Genomic DNA, 22,131 nt, shown 5'->3' with positions numbered 1-22,131 from the left:
TTCTATTCCCCAGATTTTGTATACACTCCGGAACCCTCTGACTGCGGTTACCCTCCAAGACCTCAGACCCCGGTCCCTCAGGACGAAACAACATGCGGTGCGATGGATGTCCAAATGAGTCTCGGGGATCCCCAGCCTCTGGAGCTCATGGAGGGCCTCGATTTTGCCGAACTGTCTACCGTCTGTGCATCTCAGGAGGGGGTCAGTCCAATGGATGTAGAAACACCCCACAAACCACCAGGCGACCCAATGAGCATCGGACTGTCCCGGGGGCGTGATGAAGACGCAGGATTTATGCCCGGGGTATGTGACCAAGTAAGCAAGTAAGTGGTTAAAAGCACCCTGGTGTATATTCTGAGTGCTCTCATCGACCGAGCTCTGAAAGAAGTCTGTCGGGGGTGTGAAGTGAATCACCCCAGTCAGTTGAGACACAGTTGTTTGTTTGAACCAGACCGTTACTATTTCCTGTTCTATTTCAACGTGTTTTACAGAAGACTGAACAAACCGTGGCTTAAACCGGCACTAATCAAGGCACTGTCTTACTCCCACATACATGTCACTGCGGGACAAGTCCAGAAAATCATAGATGAGATTTTGCTGGAGCTGAAAAAGGAGCCGTTTATAATAGAGAAATTGGGCAGCTGCTCAATGACCTGGATGAGCCGAGTAGAAAAACCGCTTGCAAGCTAAAAGCTTATTTCTTCCGTAAAGAAGTTAAAGCTGGGGGCAGCGACGAAGAATTCGACATCTACGCCACTGATTCAGACTCTGACCTGAACTAAGGGACTTTGAACATGGGGAATGTTCTGGACTGCTTCTGCAACTGGTTCTGTCATCAACACTCTGCAGCTAACCTGAGAGCGCTATTACACCATGTGCTTGACAGAAAAGTAGCCAACGCGAGCCTTTTCTCTACAGATTTAACCATCGATGAGGATCAACTTTCAAACCTGGAAAAGTTAATGGCTGCTGTAACAATGACCGGGGGGTACGAACACTAGGATGAAGCGCTCAAGGGGGCCATTTCATCAACATCTGTATGACCTTTTACTGAGCATGTTTAATACACCTCTGTTTACTTTTAAAATAGGTCATATTGTTGTTTTATTTACATATGTAACTGAGGTGTGTGCCTACAAGATAAAGAAACAGGTATTTGTTGATATAGATCAAGTAACCAATCATCTGATTTCTTTTTGTCTGGACCATAGAAAAAATTGCTGTGTATGTTATACTTTTCGCAAATGTCTAAAAAGGGGTATCTGCTCTCCTGAAGTTGAATTAAAAACCTTGTATAAAAACTTTGCGCATAGTTTGGGTCTGTGTGGTTATTTGACAGAATGACTCGGCAAGCTCCCCAAATGCAGGAACAATACTACAACCCAGCCAAGATTGGGGGTTTGGCGGGTAAGAAGGGTTTTCAAAGAGGACTCGCTGAGGCCGGAGTGAAGGTTAATGATGTGGATGTTTCAGAATGGTTACGGGAACAAGACGCCTATACCTTACATAAACCTCTCAGGATTAACTTTAAAAGAAACCGCGTATATGCAACTGACATAGACTCACAATGGCAAATCGATCTAGTCGATATGTCAAATTTATCAAACATAACAATGGTCACAAATTTATGTTGATGTGTATCGATGTGTTATCAAAATATGCCTGGGCTCGCATTCTACATAATAAAACAGGTCGGGCAGTGACAAGGGCCTTTGAGGATATATTGTCCCAGGGTCGATGTCCTAAAAAACTGCAGACTGATAAAGGAAAAGAGTTTCTCAACAGAGAATTTCAGAATCTACTGAAGAGACACAAAATACATCATTTCACCACCGGTAATGAGCTTAAGGCATCGTTAGTGGAGAGGTTTAACCGCACCATAAAGACCAAAATGTGGAGATATTTTACAGCGGTCAACACGTTCAAGTATTTTGATAAAGTTCAGGATTTTATCGATGCTTACAACCAAGGGTATCACACCAGTATTAAAATGAAGCCTATAGATGTTGATCAAAGTAATTCTTTTAAGGTCTATAAAAATTGATACGGACCATTTATTAAGAAGGGAAAAACTACTTATAAGTTCAACATCGGTGATGTGGTTCGCGTTTCAAAGCTAAGGAGTACTTTTGCCAAAGGTTATGAACAATCATTTTCTGACAAATATTTTACAGTTACCGAACACTTGGCTAGAGACCGCCCCATGTACCGGTTAAAAGACTATGATGGGGAGGATATAGAAGGAACGTTTTACGAAGCCGAGTTACAAAAATTATTGTGGGTAAAGACAGTGTATACAGAGTTGAGAAGATATTAGCTGAAAAAACCCAGAACCTGTAAAAATATGTGTTGGTGAAATGGCTTGGATGGCCTGAAAAGTTCAATAGTTGGGTCCCGGAACAACAGGTTTGCAATATTCAATCCTTATAACAACATGCCCGCGGGTGTGTTGGGGGCATTACTTTCGATACTCAAGATGGAATCAGGAGGCTTCTACGTGGCTCTACCCAGTAACGCCTCTCTCGATATATACCCTAAAAATGAAATATCCAGTTACACGGTACAATTTGGAAAATCTATAGATCTAAGGGGGTCGTGGGAAGTGGGGTTGGCGGAAATACAGTATCCTTACACTTGGGCTGTTTTACAAGATAAGGATGCCACCTTCACCATTTTTGATGATGTTAAAAAGAGTCAATGGACATTCACGATACAAGGAGGTTATTATGACAATGTGGATAAAATATTAGATGAGATGCATAAACAGTTCTCAGAAGGCACCCCCAACATCAAGCTATATTACAACCCTATTAAAAACAGAGTGTACAAGGTGTCAAAACCAGGTATTAGCATTCAAACCAGCGGCCAACTGGGGCGTATATTAGGGTTCTATTCTGACACAGAGAGCAGGTAATCAGAAGTGGTGGCCCCCTTCCCGGCTGACATAAGGGGCGGCTTTTACACTCTTTATGTGTATACGGATATCATAACCCACCAGAGGGTCGGGGATAGTTATGTCCCCCTATTGAGAAATGTACTTATTAAAGGTAAAAGCAATGACATGGTCACAATTACTTATGACAAGCCACACTACGTACCAGTCTCAAAGACCCACTTTGACAACATCACGATCGAAGTAAAATCGGATCAGAATATCAACGTACCCTTCCGCTTCGGTAAAGTTATTGTCAAACTACATTTTCGACCCCTGAAACAGTGTGTACATTATTAAAATGGCTACCTCAAGGGGTTATGTAGATCCTAGCGCCTATGTGGATTATTACAAGATGCAAGCCGGGTACGGCTTGCCCGGTTTTGTAGGAGCCCCCACAATGTATGGTGCCGGTCTAGGAGGACTCTTTCGTGGTCTCTTTAGAATGGCCGTACCCCTGCTTAAGAGAGGCTTTGCTATAGCCAGACCCCACTTGAAATCAGCGGCTAAAAATATTGTTAGTGACGTGTTCACCAATGTTATGAACCGGGCAGCTAGCCATGAGCATCAGGAGGGTTCGGGTCTCATGGTAATGGCGAGGAGGGGGGGTAAAAGAAGAAACAGCATGTGTCCACCAGGGCGACGAAGATCCGTGGCTAACAAAAAACGAAGAATCTCTCATTCTCCAACATATCGTGGAAACACTCGGAGAAGGAAGCAGCACAAGAAAAAACCTGCAAAAAGAAAGTCTCAAAGAAAGACAAATAGAGCCTCAGGATACATCTTTTAAACATGTCTTTTGTCCACAGTCTATCGGAAGAATGCGTCAAATCAGAACTGGATCTGTTTACAGTTCCATACACTCAAACGAGTATAGATAAGAGCATATATATAGAGATTCCCCCTCTTTCCGCAATTTCAGACACGGCCCCTCTGGAGTTTTTTATAGCTGGCAATGGCGAGGATTATATTGATTTGAATAACACATTTGTTTTAATGAACTGTAAAGTGACTGATGAGGATGGCGATGCAATCGAGAAGACGGCCAATGCTGGGGTCATCAATTACCCGGTGGCCACCATGTTTTCACAGGTGGATGTGACCCTGGGAGATCGGCTCATTAGGCAAAGCAGCAATACTTACCCCTACAGAGCCATGATGGAGTGTATCCTTAATTATAGTGATGAGACCCTAAGCAAACAGTTCAGCCCCGGCCTTTTCTTCAAAGACACCCCGGAAGCTATGGACGACAAGGATCCAGAGGGACTCAATAAGGGTTTGCAAAAAAGAACGGCCTTTTCAACAGAAGGGCGGACCTTTGAGCTAATGGGGCATATCCATGCAGACATATTTTTCCAAGAAAAACTCATGCTCAACGGGGTAGACATTAAAATTAAAATGATCCGTAGTAAAAGTGCTTTTTGTCTGATGACCCCTGATACTGAAAAATATAAACTGACCATATTATCGGCCTCGTTGTTTGTGAAAAAAGTGTCCGTCTCCCCGGCGGTTAAACTAGGACACGTGCAGGCGTTAATGACGGCAAACGCCAAGTACCCGATCGAAAGAGTCTATATGAAAGTCCACAGTATCTCCGCAGGGACACGGGTGATGAACCAGGAAAATCTGTTTCTAGGACAGCTCCCAAAACAGGTTATTATAGGTCTCGTGGATAATGATGCATTTACCAGGGTTTACAACAAGAACCCCTTTAACTTTAAACATTATAACGCGGAATTTATAGCGTTGTACGTCGATGGTGTGCAGGTTCCATCCAGACCTTTTCAACCTGACTTTGAAAACGGCAATGCAGTTCATGAATATTACAGTCTAGTACTGGCAACGGGTCGCCATCTCAAGGATCAACCTCTGCTGATCGATCGCCGGGAATACTGCAGCGGTTACACCCTGTACGGTTTCAACCTGACCCCTGACGAAGAGTGTGGACAACATTTTTCACTGATGAAGACGGGCATTATGCGTTTGGAGATGCGTTTCAAGCAGCCTCTACCACGCACTGTAAATATGGTCGTGTATGCTGTGTTTGACAACATTATTGAGGTGAATCAGAGGAGAAACGTTCTGTATGATTATTATTAAAATGAACACCAGAGAGCTCAACCACATCATGAATGTCCTGGCCGGCTCACGGAAACTGTTTCAAGGAGTCTACGCCTGCGACCAGCTGCCTAAATTTTAGATCAAGAATTTACCTGCAATGTACATAATCAACACACACCCTAAAAATATGCCTGGAGAACATTGGCTGGCTATTTATCTAAGGGAGGACCACCGTGGTGAATTTTTTGATTCCTATGGAAACCCCCCGGATTCCAGACCTTTCCCTCAGAAGATCAATAACTTTCTGCTCAACAACTGTCAAGAAACAATTTACAGCGGTCGTCAAGTACAAAGTCTTCAGACCTTCACTTGTGGTCAACACTGTGTGTTTTTCTTATATCATAGATCTAAAGGAAGGTCATACCCCGATATTATGGCCTTGTACAGTGAGGATTTAGGCCAAAATGATAAAAAAGTGGCAGAGTTTGTAAGGGCACTGTGGACCCCCCCTTATAACACAATGACTTACGACCCTAGCCAGCCATGTATACAGATGGGGTGTTCTTGTGAGGATTTTAAAAGATGTCATGCGTGTTAAGGTGAAAAAATAATGAAAACAGCCTTTGAATCATTAGTTTTGTTTTTATTCAACACAATTCTTATACAAAGCAGGGGTTATGTTATAAATAAATGTACAACATTTGAAAAAAAAAAAAAAAAAAAAAAAATTGTTTGTCGGGTCATTTTTTACAGGGGAGACAAATAATAACATGAGATTAATAAGCTTCCCAACGATGGATAGATCCTGAGGATGGTTGCTCAGCACGGTCAGAGTAATGAGATATCGGAGTCAGATCAGTCTCCACCTCTTTACACAGACAGATTTTTTGTCGCGTTTCCTGGTTAGGAACTGTTGATTGGGGCATGTTCAGACAGGCCATCGCCTGTAGGAAAGCATTCCAGCCTACAGGTCGGCGACTATCGGGTACCTTATTAGTGCTAGTGACGCTCTTCAACAAATCAAACATGTGTGAACCTTTGATCAGTTGTCCTTTAAAAACAAATTCACCCTGTTCATTCCAAGCCGTTACCCGCGGTTTCTGAACCATTTTGTGCAGGATATATTCTGCATGTCTTTTGCTTCTGGCCGGTATGTTTCTCAAAACATCCGTTACAACATCTCCCTCTGAACTCTCAACAGGTTCGGTCACCGCAACATCTTTATCAACCGTACCCCCCGCATCAGCCCCAGAACCATTTTCTTGAGAGGCCATGGTTAAAGTTAAAGTGTTATGATCTTTTTCACCCTGTCTAACCAGACGGAGGTAGCGCTGTAACGTGTTGCTATACAACTGGGCTTTGGAATACTGATTTAAATCGGCCCTGGCCAGTATAGCTTTCATTTCAGAGTCCAGGTTGTTTTCGGCAGTTTGTCTAATGGGCTCTGGCCCGACAACATTTTTTCTCAGTTTCTCAAGCTGCTCCTGAGGGATCAAAAACATTTTCTGAGCATATTCCATTATTAACCCACTCTGGAAGCTAGAAGACTGGTTAGGAAAGGCACGGCTATGCTCAACAGCGGTCCTATAAAACCCCCGGTTTGATTAATCTTCTTTCTTTTTCTTTTAATAGAATACTTCTTATTTGCGATGATCTTGATAACCGCATTTTGTTTTTTGAGTTTAGAATGTTGAGAAGGGGTTAGGGGTATATTACCGCGTAAGATGTTAAAAGCTATTTCACACAGGGTCTCGATCAAATCCGAGGGGGCCCCTGTAGTTTATCTCTGGGTTTTTTTTAAATAATTATATTATTGGCGTTTAAATTCATAGTGCGGCTTTATTTACCTTGAAAAAATAGATTTTGAACTAAATAAATAATACTTAAATTCCAATGATGAGTGTACTTTGTGAAAGCTTTTTCCACTTCACTGTTGTCACCGGCCAGGTCATCAAGGATCACTAGATTAGTTTGAACGGGCGGGAACAAGTCATCGTCACACAACGAGGCGGGGAGACCTTGCACAAATTTCAGATTATTTTTTTTCGAAGCCAAATCATCGTAGAGAGGTTGCCAGCAAGAGTAACACCACACTATGTTGTCAAGAGCTTGGGACACGGTTGCGTCCACATCATCTATGATGTTCTTTATAAGATAGCTCTTACCCGAATTGGAGGGACCGGCTATAATACAGGAGAAAGGGTGTTGAAGTCTGTTATCAAAACCAGCGCTAATATCCATAAGGCAGAGTGGTATAATCAGTCTTCAACACTCTTTTATTGTACACCACCCTGAACTGTTTGTTTAGTGATCTATTTTCCAACGTGTACCCCTTTTTATTGCGATAGATCTGATTTCCGGCTGTAATAATCTCACGAGGAGGCACGTCTTTCTCGGTTACAAAACTTTGTACCAGGGTCATCAGAGACTTGATGTTAATGAGCTTGTTGTTACATTGGTTCAGAGTGAAACCCTTAACTTTCATACAGGTCTTACCCGCAGCCGTTCTGTATGCGTAAGTCTTAGGACCCCCTGAAACAAACTCCACTATGTGGTCCTGAGGATCTAGTTCGCTCGTTAACTCCCCAAGGTAGTCCCCGAGGGGAGGGACCCAATCCCCTGGCCTGGTGACAAAGATTACAGAGTCAGTATCATGATAGAGCGTGCGTTCCTGCAACTGATCCATTAAGTTGTACAGTTCAAGCCGGGCATAAGCCGTGGAAAAAACCGCTATGAAAACATTAACGTTCCCCTGTTTGGTGGGGAAATCTTTAGGGGCCCTCCACTGGACCTGTGCCACGTGGTCATTTAAGAATTGAAAGTGTGATACTGCATGTTGTTTGGAAAACATAAATTCTATAAACTGTTCAGGGGTTTTAATCAAGGTTGTGTTTAGACGGTTATTTCTTTCCCCAAACTTACCCCACAGACTGTTTAAAATCAGTTTGGACATTTGTCTCTTGGCGGGGTTTACAGTTATGTTCCCCGGCTCTAGACGGATCCCTTCCTTTTCAAAATATTGCTGAACGTATCGCTCTTTGGCCGCGGCGTCAACACACCATAAGGGATAGCCCGATGCCTCCTGTTTCCCTTTCAGATGGGTCATAATGTAATCAGCAAAAAGAGTATCAGATTTTTCAGAAAAATACCAAACCTCATACACCTTACCGACTCTGTAACCTTTCTCCACCGCCTTGTCAAGCTCAATGCTACACCAGACACCCGTCAGCGCTCTCTCTTCATCACTGTGCAGGCAAGAGGTAGTTTGATTTTCAGTTTCCACACACGTTCTACACATTGGGAACATCAATTTTCCCGAACACCTGTAAGGCAACACGGGTAAGAACAGCTCACGAGGAGGGTACATTGTGACCTTGATCAAACCAAAGTAATGACCGATTTCGAGAAAGTCACGATAAACAATGGTTGGATGCCCCACCGTGTACATTTTGGTCTTGTTGACATAAGGGTACAGACTGGTGAAATCATAGTAATCTACTCTCTCACCCTCCTTTACCTCATAATGTAAACAGAGGGCGTTGGTACGACCCCCAAATAACGCTTCCCGGGGCTCTAGACGTTCAGGAAAGTCCAAGGTTTCCATAAACCGTTGTACCCCCGCATCCTGTTGCTTCAGGGTCATCCACTCATGTTCCCAAATCACCAGCACGTTCAAACCATAGGTGTTTTTTAAAGTTTCAATTCGTTCCTGGAAATCATAGTACATATCACCGCAGAGTTTTTGTGTTACTGGGTTAAAGGTGTTTGGGTCGAAGCACTGAGGACAGCCATGGTAAATACAACCAGCAAACTCATAAGCGGTACGCCGCCCGGACACGTCGCTAAAGCCGTCTAAGTAGTAAGGCCCCATTTTGACTTCCCCTTGATTTAAAGCATGTCTGATGAAGATGTTATCCCTGGCACTCAGGTATTCCAGCCACTGTATGGAGACAGTCGAAAAGTTCTTTTGTCTAGCACGATAGTTGTCAGAAGTGGTGACCGCTATAGTGTTTTTCTGCAAGAAATTGGACCGATACATTTTCATGCAGAGAGATGCTATGGTCACACTTTGCAAAGGGTCGAGACCCGAGGTGTTGATAACCAGGGCGCGGAAACGCACACAGGCTTCTTAAAGGATCACCACATCATTTTTACAATTAGCGGCCATCTCTTCTCGGAAATCAAAAACACCTCCCTTAACCGTATTGTACCATTTAAAGAATTCCTCCCTCTCATGAGACATCATAGTATCAACCCCATAATAAGAGGCGGGCGGGTAGGACCCTCGATAATTTTGAGTGTCCTTAGTATTTAAAAAATGGCAGAACCAACCTTTCTTCTGAGCCTCAAAACCCAGAGCTTTAGGCAAAGCGCTCAATTTCATGGGGAGGAAATTTAACGAGTCTATGTAACGTTGGTTGAAAGCTTCGTCGGTGAAACACATGATCTTGCTACCCTGAGCTATTATTTTTGGGGTCACCCCATTTTCCACCAGATACTTCATCAAAATGTAAGAATCATAACCCTTAGCATTGTGGGCAATAAATGTGTAATTGAGGTATTTTGGACCGCGATACCGCGTAAAGAAATCCCTGACACAACTCTCACCGCTAGCTGACCACTCACGATCCAACAAGTCAATACAGTGTATATAATTAGCAACGTGGACCCCGTTTTCTTGCCGACATTCAAAATCAAAAAAGACATACCGGTTGTGCGGCGGCTCCTTTTTAACCGGCTGAATAAAGCACTGGTGTTCGGACCCCGGGGTTAAATCAGCATTACAGATCCTGCATCTCGGCTCCAGACATTTGTGTGGTTTAACCTCATGAAAACGGTACTGGAGACAACACTGCGGGCAATATTTAGTTTGATCACAATAACTCCGTTTTTTAACCCCCTCAGCAGCGGCCCTCTGTACCTTATGCTCGGAAAAACAGAACGCTGAGAGACAAATCCTTAAGCAATCTTTACATCGGATGGTAGGGGCCAAACCCTTACGACATTGCGGATTGAAACAGACGTTACAGTAACCGTCACAGCGGTGCTTAAGCTTATCATTGAAGGCCTTATAACACCAATGACAAACATACGAACAACCCAAAAAAGCCGTCAAACTCTTTATTCCAAAGTAATGACTATCACTTAGGAAGAGAAACAGTGTCTGTGTATGGGTTTCAGGATGTGTCTGAAATTTCACAAATACTTCCTTTACCTCACAACGGTACCACACAACAATTTTTAAAGACAACAACTCCTCAAACTTGGTAATGTCTGAAAAGGCAACCATCTGTTGAGAGTTTAAGCCGGCCCTCTGATGAAGCATTAAAGCCTCTGGCAGAGCTTGGGGTTCAGGCATGTCGGGGGTGAGTAGTTTTATTAAACTGTTAGCAAAACAGAGCTTATTGTCCCCACTGGAACTCACCACTAATTGCCTGAGCTTGGTCCTAATTATGTCGTTCTTCAAGCATTTCGACAGTCTTCTAAGCGCCCCACCCTCAGGGTTACGAACCACATTCATTACCAGAGACAGACTTTCATCAGCTAAGATGGCTGCGTTACATTGCAACATTGAATGACTTTTCGATTTTAGCCAGAAATTCATCAACATCTAAATTATCTCCACTCAGCATTACAGATAGGTTGCTAAACAAAACATCCCCTCTGAGTTCTAACTGTACAACATCTCGAGGTCTGAGCCTTTCAGCAACCTGTTCAAGCATGTTTTGCAAGGCCTCGTGTATGTTGACAAATATTTCTGCATAATTGTCACAATTTAAAAGTTCTGCATAATTAAAACGCTGAATCATTTCAAAATTGTTATAGGCCGGTCTATCTATAATAACGGGATCACTGGAACTCTTGGACACATCATCATTTTGAACAAAGCCTTCACCCCCTACATTCTCACAGAGCATGTCCTCCACAGCCTTATCAGTCTCAGATCCCTCCACATGCCGAACACCCCCACTGCTGACATCTACAAAACCCCCTTTTTGAGGAGGCTCATTTAAAGCCTGTAAAAGTCCTTCAAAGATATCCAACCGGTTAATGTCAAGACCCTCCTCTATAGTGACGGCTGCTTCTGCCGCCATCCTGTGTTCTAATTGACTCAAATCATTTATAATAGGGGCAGAATCTGGTCGTGGTAGCTCCTCCAAAGCCTCCACCATTTCAAACAAATCGGGGTGAACTAGGGGGTGAACCTCTATAAGCGCTACCGGTGGGAGGTGGTTATTTAGATCATTGACCATCTGTAACAGGTCGGGGTTCACCGGTAAGTCTGTTAATTCACATTCTATCGGTGGTAATTGGGGGTTATTTAAATCATTTATCATTTGTAATAGTTCCAGGTTCATTGGGACATCAGAGGAGTTCACAACAGGGCCGGGGATGTTCTCTCGGGAAGGTCTTTTTGGGGCCCTAGCTTGTTCATAATCCTTTAGTTCGTGAGTTCTTTTACCAAGTCTGGACATTTTTTAATTTCTTTTTTATTTTTCCAACAACCCACAATAGTAAGGCATTTTGTGTCTATTAAAACATTAATAAGGGTGTTTTGGCTATCTATCACCAGGTTTTGCCCCACTAACACAAGTCTTTGATTTTGTAACAAAGTATGTAGCAACTCATGCCGACCTTCAGGAAGAAGCTCCGGGAGCTGGTGGCCTGGCTCAGCTTCAAAGGATGGTCGCTCCGGTAAATCTCGGTCGAAGGAGACAAGGAGCGAGCGTATACTCACGGACGGAGACCAAGAAGGCCTTTGCGGTGACACCCTGGCCAAGCGCGGGGTACTGTTCCGCGTTTCTGTAGCCAAGAAACGGGTCTGGGGGGACGATGTTGAAACCAGGCCGTCGTTGGGTGGTGTGTCAGCCCTGACTGATGGCGACCCCTGAGGTTGTTGGATGGCTGTATTTGTTCCGCCCGACAATGCGGCGGGCTGAATCTGGGGTGTTGAATTACCCCCAGAAGGCTGTGGCCTGAGTAGATGTTGGGGGGTCTCCAAGACCACCGTGGGGGATCCTCTCGGTGATCTCACAGGGGAAGATGTTTGATCCCACTTAGACGGGGTAATTGTCCTCAATAGCTCATCCACAGAATGACTATCCCAAGAGTCTTGGGAAGAATAAAAATATAAATTACATTTACATCTTTAAACGGCGAGAGAAATCAAACTTAAAACAACATGTCCAGGACATTCAAAACCTTTAGCTTTTTTAGACCTTTGAAAATAGCCTTAGACATTCACTACAACGCCTTATTATTTACAGACAATATATTTATTAGGACTTGATAAAATCTAAAACCTTATAATAAATGTAAAACAGAGAAGCCGCTGTAAATAAACTGTTTCTTAAATGTTTCTTTAAAAACTGTAATATTGTTAATAAAAAACTTGTATTCACACACACACAGCAACATTTCATTTTTAAACGAACCTTCCAAGTGTAAACGCTTCCTGATCCCGGGACTTCCTGTTTCACAAACGTTTTCACAATCTGTATAAATATTAAATACAAGGAACACCTTCAAGCCTTTTCCTACAACCACTTTAAAACAGAAGTATAATAGCGGGAGATAAGCCAGAAACAAGCCTAGACCTGTCCGGACTTCTAAAGATCTTTCCCAGAACCCCCCGCCCTACAGGAAACAGGCACACATCACTTAAATATTAGCCCACAATGGACAAACAAAGCCGTTTTAAAAACATTAAAGTTTGAAAGATCTTACTTACCTCCACAGAATAATTGTTTCTTATGTTTTTCGGCTGGTTTAGCTTTTTGCACCGCTGTGAAGGTAAGAGACATGTTTAACCTTTAACCACTACACTTTATAAAAAGCTTTAACCTCTTATTTACAGACTGCAGATATATACTCACAGCTATCAGATACTGGGGCTGACGGCCTTTCAGATTCTTGAAAGGTTACGGTTCTCGAAGGTAAAACGAAACAAGCCCTCGATGTGGAAGGCCTTTCGTTGTCTCGAACCACGTTTCTTAATACTGTTAGAAAGGATAATTTTTTAAAAATAACAAAACTGGACTCAAACATCTTACAGAAACGTTATACAAACAAACGGGGGTTTAGTTCTTACCCGGTCGGCAGACAGCCTGTCTAGGGACAACCACTTCTCTTGGTCGATGCTGGGAGACATTAATCACAGGCCTTTCGATAGTTTCTGTGTAATTAAAGAGACCGGCATTAATATATATTAAAACGTTTTCATAACTCTAATGAGCCGCTTCAAAACCACACACACCCAAACATAAAAACCCATGAGCGCAAACACAAAAAGCTTACCGTTGTTGTTCCAGATGATCTCCTCAGCGTTGGGAATTAACTCCTGTTGACTGGCTGAAAAATAATTTTACAGAACTTAAAACAGATGCTATAGCCTTATATACAAGACATGCACACAACACGCTCTGAGTCAATGAAAATAATCTGAAGACTTACCTAAAAACTCGTTTAAATCGAAGTCGCTGATGTTGTTTCCGGACATTGTTGATCTTTAGTCTGAAATCGAAAGGGCAGTATGAGTCTGTCGAGCTGAAGACCAGACCTTCATACTTATACTGATGGCCACATGCCGGATCTGCTTGTAAGGCATTGTTCTGGTCTGGTCTTTGTGCCGCCCTGTTACCAATTAACATATCAAAACCAACCAATAAAATGACACTGCATCAAATTTCAAATAGAAACCAAGATGTAGACGATCTCTCTCCTCTCTACTCTAAACTTTTATTAGAACCTTTTGGTCTCTCAAAAAAACATTTTTAAGCATCTAGACCTATAGTCAACAACCACTAAGAATATTTCAGGCCTTTATAAGCGCTAAAAAACAACCTGAGCCAAGAAAATAACTATAAAGATCTAAAATAACTAGCGCTTTCACAGTGATTTTTTTTTTTTTTTTTTTTTTTAATAGCGATACTTTGTTTGGTATTAAACAAGTCACAAACTACTCAGAACAGCGTTTATCCCCGCAAAAGAGATATTTGGGTTTATTTTACAAAGCTTATAAATTATATAGTTTAAAAGTATTCTGAATGTTTTGATACCACACGCCATACCTACTGTTGTCTGAGCCCACCCCCGTCCCCCATGGTGTGAGTGATTTAGCCTTGAGTGTTGTGATCTATTTAGCATTGAGTGATCAGTTGTTTTTATTTTTTAAACGATTCCATATCATCAGGGATTGAGAACGCTAAAATAACTTAAAAGCATATCCTTATCTTAAGTCTAACTCTTATGAGCTTTAAGACCCTAGAATGTATTTAATTAAAACGAATGAACACATTATGTGAGAGATAAAATATAACCACAGCTTTTTTTTTTTTTTTTTTTTACAAAACAATTAACATATACACAAACAAACACCCACGCACACACCCTCTTTTTTAATTTTATTTTTAATTACATTTGAGGGGAGAGACAGAGCCAGATACAGTGTGGATAACATAAGTACCCTATGCAAAACAGGCAATGTTAGGACCTGGGACCATTACAGACAACAGAACTTGTTGATCTTATAAGAGCCCCTTAGTGCGAGGCGACTGGACAGGGACGTTACAGCTGTGTTTGTTTCTTTCAGTCTTTACGTTGTGTGTCTGTGTTACAGTGATAGCGGCTGCAGTGGCCGAAATGTAGGGTTCTCCATTAGCTCGCCTCAATCCTGCAGTTGGAATTATTGTAGTCTTGATTCGGTACTCTGGTTTCAATCCTCATCACTATAGCATTAATTTTAAACATAACACACACACACACACATACACACACATACACACATATAGCGATATATAGGATGTTATAGATTAGTTTACAAATACTTAATTACTCTCCAGCACTCTCAATGCAACTTACAAAAATGACTATACCGGTATAAAACGAAACACGCAGAGGACTATTACTAAAATGGCAAGTGCAATATCATACACATTTGTAATTAGTTTGTCATGTAGCTGAGCAGGAGGCTTGTTCTCGGGAGCTGTTTTCATCACCACGTCAGTCTTAGAAAACATAAGCCTACATCACACAACACTGCGCCACCCAAGAAATATGGCCTTCATTAGTATACTTAAAAAATGAATACTAGGGTAAAATAACATTACATCTTCCGGCGCCTGTTCCGTAAACTGACAAACATTTTTCAAGTAGCTGGCCGTGATCGTATAGTGGTTAGTGCTTTGCGTTGTGGTCGCAACAACCTCGGTTCGAATCCGGGTCACGGCAATGGGAGACCCCACTCACCAGCCCGGTGTCGTTCTCACAATATTCCATTTTATGAAAGTATATCGTTATATCAGCAACAACATCAATACATAATAGAGTTAAACTAAATATAGAAAACTGAACCTCTTATTGCAAATTAATTACATTGTGGATTTCATCCAACGAATTCATTAATAAGTATCATCGATATTAATGTAACTTCATTTCTTTGTTTGGGTGTCGAATCCAGTCGCCAGGGTGATTAAAAAATCAACACAAAACTAGAAAGCTCAGGGCTGGCTCATGTAAAATAGTTCGAATTCATGAGTACATGATGCGTGTTGTATACCGGACACTGGAAACTGTTCAATGAGAACAGTGCATTTGCTTGTCAGTTTACCGCCAAACATGCCTTTTGAGAGGAACGGGCAGGGCTCAGGCCTGGCCTGCTGTTTGTAGACGAGAGAACTTTGACACTTGTCTGTCTAGAAGTACGGCCATTCAAAACACACGTCTCCTTCTATTACTCTCTGCTTATCTTTATTTTTGTGCTTGAGAAAACATATCCTTATCTCTTGGATGCTTCAGAACTTGTTATCAAAAATACATCAATTCATATGTAAACACAAACATATACATGATCTTGTAAGGAATCTGCCCCATATCTCACATTTATCACCTGTGCTCAAGCAGTCAATGGCAACCACAGGCTACATGAGACATCGAGTTTGTGTCTTGAATTGTCAATTTGCAATTATCCTTGCAGTTGCTTATATTTAATTCGTATTACACGAACACCCAGAGGTCGAAATGGGCCAGTATACGGTATAGTATTCTACAAAAAATACCAAAAGTAAACATCACATTGACAGTAGTAGTTATAATATTTCAAAAAGTTATGTATTGGAATCTGTGATATTATTGCGTCCTTTGATTGTCCAGTACGACATTCCACTTTTTCTTAATTGTAATGTACAGTACAATACAATGTGATAGAGGGTGACTGGAACGATACAAACGAAATCCCCCTTGATAATAAACTCATGTTGTTATTCTGACAGACACTGCAATCCCATACCAAAAGTTGAAACGGGGCCGCCTGCCTGAAAACCAGGAATCCTATGCGCCCGACCATATGTGAACCTCTGAGCTGGCTTCCTCTCGTCTGGATACAAACACAAACTCCCCAGAGCACCTTAGTGCGAGGCGACTGGACAGGGACGTTACAGCTGTGTTTGTTTCTTTCAGTCTTTACGTTGTGTGTCTGTGTTACAGTGATAGCGGCTGCAGTGGCCGAAATGTAGGGTTCTCCATTAGCTCGCCTCAATCCTGCAGTTGGAATTATTGTAGTCTGGATTCGGTACTCTGGTTTCAATCCACATCACTATAGCATTAATTTTAAACATAACACACACACACACATACACACACATTCACACATATAGCGATATATAGGATGTTGTAGATTAGTTTACAAATACTTAATTACTCTCCAGCACTCTCAATGCAACTTACAAAAATGACTATACCGGTATAAAACGAAACAAGCAGAGGACTATTACTAAAATGGCAAGTGCAATATCATACACATTTGTAATTAGTTTTTCATGTAGCTGAGCAGGAGGCTTGTTCTCGGGAGCTGTTTTCAGCACCACGTCAGTCTTAGCAAACATAAGCCTAGAACACTGCGCCACCCAAGAAATATGGCATTCATTAGTATACTTTAAAAATGAATACTATGGTAAAATAACATTACATCTTCCGGCGCCTGTTCCGTAAACGGATGAACATCTTTCAAGTAGCTGGCCGTGATCGTATAGTGGTTAGTACTTTGCGTTGTGGTCTCAACAACCCCGGTTCGAAACCGGGTCACGGCAATGGGAGACCCCACTCACCAGCCCGTTGTCTTTCTCACAATATTCCATTTTATGAAAGTATATCGTTATATCAGCAACAACATCAATACATCATAGAGTTAAACTAAATATTGAAAACTGAACCTGTATTTGCAAATTAATTACATTATGGATTACATCCATCTAATTCATTAATAAGTATCATCGATATTAATGTAACTTCATTTCATTGTTTGGGTGTCGAATCCAGTCGCCAGGGTGATTAAAAAATCAACACAAAACTAGAAAGCTCAGGGCTGGCTCATGTGAGATAGTTCGAATTCATGAGTACATGATGCGTGTTGTATACCGGACACTGGAAACTGTTCAATGAGAACAGTGCATTTGCTTGTCAGTTTCCCGCCAAAACATGCCTTTTGAGAGGAAGGGGCAGGGCTCAGGCCTGGCCTGCTGTTTGTAGACGACAGAACTTTGACACTTGTCTGTCCAGACGCACGGCCACTCAAAACACACGTCTCCTTCTTTTACTCTCTGCTTATCTTTATTTTTGTGCTTGAGAAAACATATCCTTATCTCTTGGATGCATGAGAACTAGTTATCAAAAATACATCAATGCATATGTAATCACAAACATATACATGATCTTGTAAGGAATCTGCCCCATATCTCACATTTATCACCTGTGCTCAAGCTGTCAATGGCACCCACAGGCTACATGAGACATCGAGTTTGTGTTCTTGAATTGTCAATTTGCAATTATCCTTGCCGTTGCTTATATTTAATTCGTATTACACGAACACCCAGTGGTCGAAATGGGCCAGTATACGGTATGGTATTCTACAAAATATACCAAAAGTTAACATCACATTGACAGTAGTAGTAATAATATTTCAAAAGTTATGTATTGGAATCTGTGATATCATTGCGTCCTTTGATTGTCCAGTACGACATTCCACTTTTTCTTAATTGTAATGTACAGTACAATACAATGTGATAGAGGGTGACTGGAACGATTCTGACAGACACTGCAATCCCATACCAAAAGTTGAAACAGGGCCGCCTGCCTGAAAACTAGGAATCCTAAGCGCCCGACCATATGTGAACCTCTGAGCTGGATTCCTCTCGTCTGGATACAAACACAGAGTCCCCAGAGCACCTTAGTGCGAGGCGACTGGACAGGGACGTTACAGCTGTGTTTGTTTCTTTCAGTCTTTATGTTGTGTGTCTGTGTTACAGTGATAGCGGCTGCAGTGACCGAAATGTCGGGTTCCCCATTAGATCGCCTCAATCCTGCAGTTGGAATTATTGTAGTCTGGATTTGGCACTCTGGGTTCAATCCACATCAATATAGCATTAATTTTAAACACAACACACACACACACATACACATACACACATATAGCGATAGATAGGATGTTATAGATTAGTTTACAAATACTTAATTACTCTCCAGCACTCTCAATGCAACTTACAAAAATGACTATACCGGTATGAAACGAAACACGCAGAGGACTATTACTAAAATGGCAAGTGCAATATCATACACATTTGTAATTAGTTTGTCATGTAGCTGAGCAGGAGGCTTGTTCTCGGGAGCTGTTTTCAGCACCACGTCAGTCTTAGAAAACATAAGCCTACATCACACAACACTGCGCCACCCAAGAAATATGACCATCATTAGTATACTTTAAAAATGAATACTATGGTAAAATAACATTACATCTTCCGGCGCCTGTTCCATAAACTGTTGAACATCTTTCAAGTAGCTGGCCGTGATCGTATAGTGGTTAGTACTTTGCGTTGTGGTCGCAACAACCCCGGTTCGAATCCGGGTCACGGCAATGGGAGACCCCACACACCAGCCCGTTGTTTTTCTCACAATATTCCGTTTTATGAAAGTATATCGTTATATCAGCAACAACATCAATACATTATAGAGTTAAACTAAATATAGAAAACTGAACCTCTATTTGCAAATTAATTACATTGTGGATTACATCCATCTAATTCATTAATAAGTATCATCGATATTAATGTAACTTCATTTCATTGTTTGGGTGTCGAATCCAGTCGCCAGGGTGATTAAAAAATCAACACAAAACTAGAAAGCTCAGGGCTGGCTCATGTGAGATAGTTGAATTCATGAGTACATGATGCGTGTTGTATAGCGGACACTGGAAACTGTTCAATGAGAACAGTGCATTTGCTTGTCAGTTTCCCGCCAAAACATGCCTTCTGAGAGGAACGGGCAGGGCTCAGGCCTGGCCTGCTGTTTGTAGACGACAGAACTTTGACACTTGTCTGTCCAGACGCACGGCCATTCAAAACACACGTCTCCTTCTATTACTCTCTGCTTATCTTTATTTTTGTGCTTGAGAAAACATATCCTTATCTCTTGGATGCTTCAGAACAAGTTATCAAAAATACATCAATTCATATCTAAACACAAACATATACATGATCTTGTAAGGAATCTGCCCCATATCTCACATTTATCACCTGTGCTCAAGCTGTCAATGGCACCCACAGGCTACATGAGACATCGAGTTTGTGTCTTGAATTGTCAATTTGCAATTATCCTTGCCGTTGCTTCTATTGAATTCGTATTACACGAACACCCAGCGGTCGAAATGGGCCAGTATACGGTATGGTATTCTACAAAAAATACCAAAAGTAAACATCACATTGACAGTAGTAGTAATAATATTTCAAAAGTTATGTTTTGGAATCTGTGATATTATTGCGTCCTTTGATTGTCCAGTACGACATTCCACTTTTTCTTAATTGTAATTTACAGTTCAATACAATGTGATAGAGGGTGACTGGAACGATACAAACGAAATCCCCCATGATAATAAACTTATGTTTTTATTCTGACAGACACTGCAATCCCATACCAAAAGTTGAAACGGGGCCGCCTGCCTGAAAACCAGGAATCCTATGCGCCCGACCATATGTGAACCTCTGAGCTGGCTTCCTCTCGTCTGGATACAAACACAGACTCCCCAGAGCACCTTAGTGCGAGGCGACTGGACAGGGACGTTACAGCTGTGTTTGTTTCTTACAGTCTTTATGTTGTGTGTCTGTGTTACAGTGATAGCGGCTGCAGTGGCCGATATGTAGGGTTCCCCATTAGCTCACCTCAATCCTGCAGTTGGAATTATTGTAGTCTGGATTCGGCACTCTGGGTTCAATCCACATCACTATAGCCTTAATTTTAAACACAACACACACACACACATACACATACACACATATAGCGATAGATAGGATGTTATAGATTAGTTTACAAATACTTAATTACTCACCAGTACTCTCAATGCAACTTACAAAAATGACTATACCGGTATAAAACGAAACACGCAGAGGACTATTACTAAAATGGCAAGTGCAATATCATACACATTTGTAATTAGTTTGTCATGTAGCTGAGCAGGAGGCTTGTTCTCGGGAGCTGTTTTCAGCACCACGTCAGTCTTAGAAAACATAAGCCTACATCACACAACACTGCGCCACCCAAGAAATATGACCTTCATTAGTATACTTTAAAAATGAATACTATGGTAAAATAACATTACATCTTCCGGCGCCTGTTCCATAAACTGTTGAACATCTTTCAAGTAGCTGGCCGTGATCGTATAGTGGTTAGTACTTTGCGTTGTGGTCGCAACAACCCCGGTTCGAATCCGGGTCACGGCAGTGAAAGTCCCCAAACACCAGCCCGGTGTCTTTCTCACAATATTCCATTTTATGAAAGTATATCGTTATATCAGCAACAACATCAATACATTATAGAGTTAAACTAAATATAGAAAACTGAACCTCTATTTGCAAATTAATTACATTGTGGATTACATCCATCTAATTCATGAATAAGTATCATAGATATTAATGTAACTTCATTTCATTGTTTGGGTGTCGAATCCAGTCGCCAGGGTGATTAAAAAATCAACACAAAACTAGAAAGCTCAGGGCTGGCTCATGTGAGATAGTTCGAATTCATGAGTACATGATGCGTGTTGTATAGCGGACACTGGAAACTGTTCAATGAGAACAGTGCATTTGCTTGTCAGTTTCCCACCAAAACATGCCGTTTGAGAGGAACGGGCAGGGCTCAGGCCTGGCCTGCTGTCTGTAGACGACAGAACTTTGACACTTGTCTGTCCAGACGCACGGCCATTCAAAACACACGTCTCCTTCTATTACTCTCTGCTTATCTTTATTTTTGTGCTTGAGAAAACATATCCTTATCTCTTGGATGCTTCAGAACTAGTTATCAAAAATACATCAATTCATATCTTAACACAAACATATACATGATCTTATAAGGAATCTGCCCCATATCTCACATTTATCACCTGTGCTCAAGCTGTCAATGGCAACCACAGGCTATATGAGACATCGAGTTTGTGTGTTGAATTGTCAATTTGCAATTATCCTTGCCGTTGCTTATATTGAATTCGTATTACACGAACACCCAGCGGTCGAAATGGGCCAGTATACGGTATGGTATTCTACAAAAAATACCAAAAGTAAACATCACATTGACAGTAGTAGTAATAATATTTCAAAAGTTATGTATTGGAATCTGTGATATTATTGCGTCCTTTGATTGTCCAGTACGACATTCCACTTTTTCTTAATTGTAATGTACAGTACAATACAATGTGATAGAGGGTGACTGGAACGATACAAATGAAATCCCCCATGATAATAAACTCATGTTTTTATTCTGACAGACACTGCAATCCCATACCAAAAGTTGAAACAGGGCCGCCTGCCTGAAAACCAGGAATTCTATGCGCCCGACCATATGTGAACCTCTGAGCTGGCTTCCTCTCGTCTGGATACAAACACAGAGTCCCCAGAGCACCTTAGTGCGAGGCGACTGGACAGGGACGTTACAGCTGTGTTTGTTTCTTTCAGTCTTTATGTTGTGTGTCTGTGTTACAGTGATAGCGGCTGCAGTGGCCGAAATGTAGGGTTCCCCATTAGCTCGCCTCAATCCTGCAGTTGGAATTATTGTAGTCTGGATTCGGCACTCTGGGTTCAATCCACATCACTATAGCGTTA

At 41.7% G+C, this 22,131-nt stretch overlaps 2 non-coding genes across 2 annotated transcripts; both read left to right on the top strand.

Annotated features, from left to right (window-relative positions):
• Positions 1-18,827: 18,827 nt before the first annotated feature.
• On the top strand, positions 18,828-18,899 carry trnah-gug (transfer RNA histidin (anticodon GUG)). The gene has a single exon. It is a non-coding gene; the product is annotated as a tRNA-His (tRNA).
• A 1,786-nt stretch (positions 18,900-20,685) lies between these two features.
• Positions 20,686-20,757, top strand: trnah-gug (transfer RNA histidin (anticodon GUG)). Its single transcript has one exon. It is a non-coding gene; the product is annotated as a tRNA-His (tRNA).
• Positions 20,758-22,131: the final 1,374 nt, after the last annotated feature.

The sequence above is a fragment of the Amia ocellicauda genome, chromosome 16 (assembly GCF_036373705.1).
Source record: "Amia ocellicauda isolate fAmiCal2 chromosome 16, fAmiCal2.hap1, whole genome shotgun sequence".
Taxonomy (NCBI): Eukaryota; Metazoa; Chordata; class Actinopteri; order Amiiformes; family Amiidae; genus Amia; species Amia ocellicauda.
The sequence above is the reverse complement of the archived record's forward strand: the minus strand, read 5'-3'. Positions and strand labels throughout refer to the sequence as shown.